The following is a 7,500-nucleotide window of genomic DNA, read 5'->3' as shown; positions in this document are numbered from 1 at the left end:
AGGGCCCCTAAAAACCAGCAGGTGGAAAAAACCGAGAAACGTGTACCCCCGACCAAGATAGTGGTGCAACCCTTGGGGTTCTAGGTATTCTCATTGAAAGCATTAATTACGATGAAAAAGAACGCTATCATATACAGCCTAACGAAGGCATAAAACAATTTTTTATTAACATGATATAACAATAAACAAAATTGGACTTGTGCACGTGGCGAAGGCTGACCTTAGAAGGACTTAGCCTACTAACGCCTGCAAACTACAAACTTAAATCCCACAAACCACTGCGCACCTGACACAGCCCACCAACTGAAGGTCTCTGATACGAGACGGCAAAAAGCAACTTATGCTAATTTACAATTATCACAAATTACATTTTTCGTTCAAGAAGAACAACAGAAAAGTTACCATCTATCTCGTTTCCAAAAATAACTCATTTTAATTGGTAATCTTAACATCTGCATCAGTGATTGCATGCCAAAAGGATAGCATGTGCATCCAATTTTTTGTCAAGATGTTGTTTGACACAACAAATTCCAACAAATAGTATAAAACTGTCAACATTAGAGGGGGTGGCAAAATGGAAAACAGGGGAGAGAGACTAATAAGTTTTTAAGCCCCTTAAATTGGAGGGTCTAGAGCCAGGGAGGGTCCCATGTGATCATAACCTTTTTTACGTTGTAAAAGACATTCAAAGTAATTGTGTAAAAACCAAGAAATGACCAGGGTTAAAATTTGGGGAATTTCAATTAGTAATCAATATGAAGACAAAACCATCAACAAGTTACAAAAAAAGATCTATCAGACAATTTTTCAGCAATGTTATCAAAATAGACAAAAATCGACATTTTTTGCCATTTGCAAAAAACCTGTTTGCCTACACATGATTATGTTTCTCTCTAACGAAATCCTAAAATTTTAAGGGGGGATGTCTGGCTAGTTTTTGAAAAAAAGGCCTTTGAAATGTCTAGTTTCCAGTCCCCCCTCCAGGAGCCTGGTCACTATATTTAGCATTTTCCCCTGATTTGCAATAATTTTTTTGGTAAAATTACATTTTAAATCAATTGCAATGACTAACACTTCATAAGAGATATCCTGTTGTTTTCTTTTCGGAAAACTGTGGTATAAAGCCACCTTAACCTTTTGACGTCCAAACCAGCTTAAACTGGCCAGACTTAGTATTTTACTCTGTCTAACGCCCGACCATTTTACTCATCAATGGAGAACCCCTGGAAGTCAATGGGTTAAAAGGAGGCCCCATGGATTAAAGGTGGACAAAGGCAAGGAATGGTTAAACAAGCCTTCAAATATTGGGAAATATTTCTCCATGTGGCACTAAGACGGAATGTTACCAGAAGGCAGTCATAATTCTACTGAATTAAAGGGGAAAATGTCTCCAGGTGGCACTATTTGAAGGAATGCCACCACAAGGCAGTCACAAGAAAAAAATCAATAATTATGTCAAAGCTCACCTAGCTTTTCTAATAGGCTCTTGTGGATCACTGCAAAACATGCCTTATAATGAACCTTTTTATTTCGATCCTCAGAATTTTCATTTTCAAAGTTAGTGGGTATAGTGGACTTACTTTTCCATTCACATGCACCTGACTGAAACACTTCCACTGATAACTCTCTTGAAGAGGATTGTGTGTCTTTGAAGCCACCAACCACATAAAGGGCTTCCTGAACGCATACCATGTTTGCAGCTTGACGACACACATTGAGGTTACTCATGACTTGCCATTCATCAGTTGATGGGTCATATACCTCACAAGACTTCAGTACCTTATTTGTATTTATGCCACCTGCTATGTAGATCTTGCCATTCATGGCTGCTCCAAAAGCATGACATCTTGCCTCATTCATTGCTGCAACCTCCTCCCATGTGGCCAAAATAGGATCAAACCTTGCCACTGTTTTAAAGAATTGGCCCCAAAAAAGCCCACCACGTCCTCCTATATAGTAAACGTGTCTTTTATCACTGACTAGACAAGCTCCAATGCGATAATTTAGTGGACAAGCCACAGCCTTACATGAACTCTCATCAAGCTTGTAGAGAACAATGGTGAGATCAAGTAATGCATAGATGCAACCATCTAGAACTGCTAAACAAGAACACTCATTCCAGTAATCTCTTGCTTGAACTGTCCCCCAGCTATTAGTGGAAGACAGAAAGTATTCTATTACTTGAGATTTTCCTGGTCCAACACGCTGTCCCCCAAAAATGCAAACTCTATCTCTGTATTGAACAACAGCATGATCTTGATGTTCAAATAACATGTCTGGCAACTGATACCAAACATCACCCTGGGGTACATAGCATAAGGCTGTCCTGCCACCACAAACAAAAATCACATCTGCATATTTCTCTAAGCACTTCCTGGGTGGCTTGGCAGCATCTTCACAGAAGGGATCAACGATGCACTTTATGGATCTCAACACAAAATTCAAACTTGCATTACTTGTTGCTACCAGTTCTTCATTGACTAATTCCTTGAAAAGAAAGTTGCGAGACATGGATTTCAGACGGACTTGTCTCAACAATTCAGCAAAGTTGTTTTCTCGTTCACTCTTCTTGTGAGACACCCACTGCACTATTCCCTTAAAAATTTCTTCCTCTGAGCCAATGGTGACATAATCACTGGAAACCCATTTCATGACTTGTTCAATATCAAGCTTCAGAAAGTCGTCTGTTTTCATGACTGAACTGAAATTTGAGTTAATAAACCCACGGGATTCCCTCGTTAATTCCAAACACTGATATTTGTCGGCAAAGTAATAATTGACAATGCAGTTTTCAATTGTAATGTTTTCCTCCAAAACATCAGAAGCCAAAGTTTTCAAACCTGGTAAAAAAAAAAATCTGCTGCTGCGACTAAGTCGTGGGCGGTCTCCTTGGTGACTGCAACATTACCAGTGTAAATGTATTTAAGAACTTCTTCCATGACTGACCCCGTTGCTTCTTCAAGTTCTATCCTGATGAACTGTTCCTTTCCCTCTCTCATGTCACTGACCAGAAGTGAAAGAAAAAACGGGCTTGCTGCTGCCAAAACAAGTCTGTGAGCTTTGAACTCTCTGTCTTTTACTGACACTGTTACATCGAAGAAACTCTCTTTTCTTCTTAGAGCATCCAGACGAGAGATAAGTTCCTGACAGTGCTTTGATGGATCTTGTGGCATTGGTTGTGAAAGGTCCGCCATATTGGAATTCGATGTAGACTGCAAAACAGTCGTATTTTTTGCGAACGCAAGCGACACGGTAAAATAATATTCAAACGAAAGGTCTGGAGCGAGTGTAGAAACGGCGAGGGAGAATGGGGAGGTTTCTCGCCTCACACGCCCTACGGGCGTGTGAGGCTCGCGCGCTTCACAGGCGAGGATCACGCTTAGGGCGCTTCGCGCCTTCCGAAAATAGAACAAAACGACTGTTTTGCAGTCTAAATTCGATGCAGAAGTGTTCAAATCTTCGATTTCGAATACAACTGCTTCTACGTATTCTTCCATGTCGATACTCGCAGAACTTTGAGACATGATAATGCGTTCAGAAAAAAAATAACGTTAGGAAAATACGAAAGATGTGATCAGGCTATCACCGGACTGAAACCCAGTCTCTCTCTCCCTCTCACTCCACAAGGCCATTCCATCCTCTACCTTTCCTCTTCCGAATGCTGCTGTAAACGTGTATTATCAACGGCTAAGAAACAAGTTTAAAAAATAAAAAATGTTGGTTACCAAACCTTAAGAGAAAGCTAACCATTTTAAAATCAAGTACTAGACTTAACCACTATTCAGCAATGATTTTGTATGTACCAATTACATTTGATAAATAATCGGTGCAGTTGTCAGCCAGTTGATCTTTAGTTGTTAAGTGGATAATATATAGATTTAGCCAAGCCTAAAAGCGGAGCTCCCGGCTTGTTTATTTTTACTGGCTGTAGGATTAGTGAAAATAAAAGGCTTTGGAACTGCCCGCCTTTTGGTTTTCCCGGGTATGCAATTAATTTTTCTTGAATCGCAAGAGTTTTAAAAGAAAACAAGCAAATCCTCAGCAAGCGAACGGAAAAGGAAAGAAGCCATTTCAGAGTCGACTGTCAAACGCAAGCGAATAGGAAGCACGCTAAAATTTGAAATCACAGACGTACTATAGTTCGTGATGTGACAGATCGTCTTTGTCGGTTCAAGGTCAAACAAGAGGCTACAAGTAGCCTATACTCGGGCCTGCAAAAGTACAGTGAGTGGTGTATGGTTAATTTAGCGCTAAAGAAAAGAACAGAGAGAAGTTTGTCCTTCTCACATCGGCCTTACATTGCGATTCTCATGATGTTCGGCTGTGTATGTAGTGAATACCCGGACCCAGATTATCTTCATTACAGGTGGTGACAATGACCATTGGACCATGGAAACGAGGTAAAAATAGTGTATTTATGCCAAAGTGGCTAAGCCTGACATTGTTTTTTACTGATCGATGGGTATTCTTGCTCAGTGTTTGAGAAAGGAAACGCTAATTGAACGGCTTAAGATGAAACGAAATGATTCATCGAAACATCTTTTGCAGAAAAAAATGAAAGAGAAACGAAGGTAAGATGTGAAAACATCTTTCCAAGATGACCAAACTTTCGTGCAGTGGTGCACGCAAAGGTCACTTTGTCACGTGCGCGACACGTGAAGATGTGCACTATATCTCGACACTTGGAAATACTTCCAGAAGTGCAAAAGTTCCTTGAGGCCATGCCAAATGAATCCATAGCACGAGAATCAAATATTTAAAATATACCATTTGTTGTAATTTAAATACTCGCAGTAATACGCACCCAATAAATATGTTATTTGCCAGCTGGGAGGTCCGTATAGGGAAAAACTGTGACCGGGGCCTTGAAATTGCTGCTTTTTCAAGAACGATGTCACAGTTTTTTGCTAAACAGACCGACCCTTTGCTGGTAAATAACTTTTTTTTTTCCTCTCCCCCATCCTCTCTGAAATCGCTTGTTTTAATTGTTGACTCGCACCGCGCTTGATAGTGAATGCAGTATTAAGCGACTTACAAACTGAACGTTTCAAGAGAAATTCCATTTCTTTCCACCCGCTCCCGGAACCAGTCAGATTGCAGGATTTGTTGAATTCCGCCCACTCACACATTGAGAAAAAAATATAAGAATTATAATTCTCTGTGACCAAATTTTGGAAAGTACCTATCAAAGACATACAGTAAGCAAAATCTATTGTGCAACTTCCAAGTACATTACCAGTATGACTTGGGCTGTATTGAATCTGAAAGTTGTGTTGAACGCTATGACTTCTGCAGGTAATAGACCAATTTCGATGTATTAAAATTCAGTCCTAAACAAAAGACATCATCTCGAGGCTCTGGGGAATAAATATAAGGATTTGTATGAGTTTATTCCCCAGAGCCTCGAGATGATACCTTTTGTTTTCGACTGAATTTTAATATATCGAAAGAGGTCTATTCTGTTAACATGAAATATGTTTGTCTCGACAAGCTTGATAAGGCAGTGTAGAGATCATTTCCTACATTTAGAACTGATAATTACGGGGAAGTAATTAATTTCCTATCATAATTATAATTATATAATGGCACATAGTGACATAGTTGCACATTCACTACCAGCATTTGAGCCATACACTAAAACATCACCTTGACAGTTGTTTTACTAGGATCAATAGGATGTGAACCAGGATTTTTCTAGGTTATGTCCCTGCAAAGGTTGAACTTACCGGTACCAGCAAAATGCCATGCGGTGGACCAGACTTTTAACAAGAAACTATTTCAAAAAACAAAAAGTAGTGTTTCGTTTCCGGAATGGAATACTATAGTGTGGGTCACTTGGCCTGTCATTCTTATTTCGCTTCGTGTATTGAAACTCTCGAGAAATAAAGATAGAAATGTGAACTCAAACTCTCTGAACGGTGTTCCCTGGTATCAACATGCATAATTAGCTTTTAAACGCACAACACAAGGCGCAATAGAACGAGACAACAGACGTATTGGCGTTTTTTGAGGGGAACACTTCCTTGCGGCTGGTTAGCCTATGCGACTTCCAGAGTTGCGTGACGTAGAACAACCTCACTTATCTCCCCAGCACTACGAGCTGGATCGGACAAGAGTATTGGTTAGCGAGCGATGTACCAAGGCAAACGAGCCAACAAGCTTGGTGGAAGTCACCGTACAGGAGAGGACCCAAAAATAAAGGGGCTAGGTCACGCTGATTTAGGTAATTTTGTTTAAAATTGTTAGTTATGATCTCTAAACGTCAAATTGGCAGAGCAAGAGTCTTTGATTTTCCAGCTGTTTACATGACATTTTGATATAAACTGATATAAATTTGAAAAAAGGTGAGCCGACGTTTTTCAAATTTACCCAAACGCAATCCACTTCAATCCTCCCCAGTTTTGTCCATCCTTGTCCCTTCTTAGCTTTCCTGTGTTTCGTTTGAGTTCTTCTATAGTTTTGAGCCGTTATTTTGTTATTTAATTTAATTCTATGACCATTTGATCAATGCTGAAATTGCCTAAAATTGCGTGACCTAGCCCCTTTAATGAAGGCAAAGCGATATATCCAACCCATCCCCAAAGGGAGGGAGGGGAAAAACTTTAACAAATTGCAAACAGCTAGTTGGTTTACTATAGAAGACAAACTGCCAGGTGAACCTTGGACGGCTGACTGAGGCTTTTATAGCTAGACTCTGTCTATTAAAGTAGCCAGTTGCACAGGTTCTACTATGTAGCAGGTAGGCATTACACGTGCTCTTTAGCAATAATGAATGAGGCTTTAATAGATTTGGCCAATGCAGGTGTACGTTATAATCTGAGATCTGGGAACGAAGTTTTTATGTCCTCGTTTTATTTATAACAAAACCGTTGATTTCATGATCTTGAACGGCCGACTACAAAGAACGCGAGTACGGTCACGTGTCATTAATCGTATTTTACCGATAGGGCAGTAAAATCTCATGTAAAGAGAAAAACATATACTCGTTTATGTGCACAATACATCGAAGAATAAAGTCTACAAATACCTATTTTACCTTCAAATACTTACCCCTGCATAACATTTCAAATTCCGTTTTCCGTGAATCGTCTCATGATTACGTGTTACATACGAACCATGGCAATTACTAGCTTCACAATCGCTGGTTCCTCGTTACTGATCCAATTTATTACTAAGACTTGTTTGCGTTACTAATTAACACGAAAAGGGATAACTTGGGAATTTTTAACAATATATCGCTTCATCTAACCCAAAATCATTCAGATATTCAAAACGTCCTATGCATAATCCATTTCTTTCGCCTTTGTGTTTGTCAGCATTATGATTTGGAATATTTTAGGTTTACGTGTTCACAAGTTTGTTTTTGTATCTCGTAGATGTTTAGATTTCCAATTACACACTCTATTTTGATTGGCCACTGTAACTCGCTGTGTAAATAGTTCACCCTAAATTCAAAATAGATACGTTTCGTTTCTGAGAAGACAAAACATTATTTTACAA

At 39.4% G+C, this 7,500-nt stretch overlaps 1 protein-coding gene and 1 pseudogene across 1 annotated transcript in view; both read right to left on the bottom strand.

The window, feature by feature from the left end:
- Positions 1-3,323, bottom strand: part of LOC137979056 (kelch-like protein 3) — a 3,638-nt pseudogene extending 315 nt beyond the window's left edge.
- The window catches only part of LOC137979622 (uncharacterized), a 264,679-nt gene that overhangs the window by 228,010 nt on the left and 29,169 nt on the right, over positions 1-7,500 (bottom strand). The gene's annotated exons all lie outside the window — the stretch shown is intronic.

The sequence above is a fragment of the Montipora foliosa genome, chromosome 12, assembly GCF_036669935.1.
Source record: "Montipora foliosa isolate CH-2021 chromosome 12, ASM3666993v2, whole genome shotgun sequence".
Classification (NCBI taxonomy): domain Eukaryota; kingdom Metazoa; phylum Cnidaria; class Anthozoa; order Scleractinia; family Acroporidae; genus Montipora; species Montipora foliosa.
Note: the sequence above shows the minus strand (reverse complement) of the source record. Positions and strands in the feature narration are given on the sequence as shown.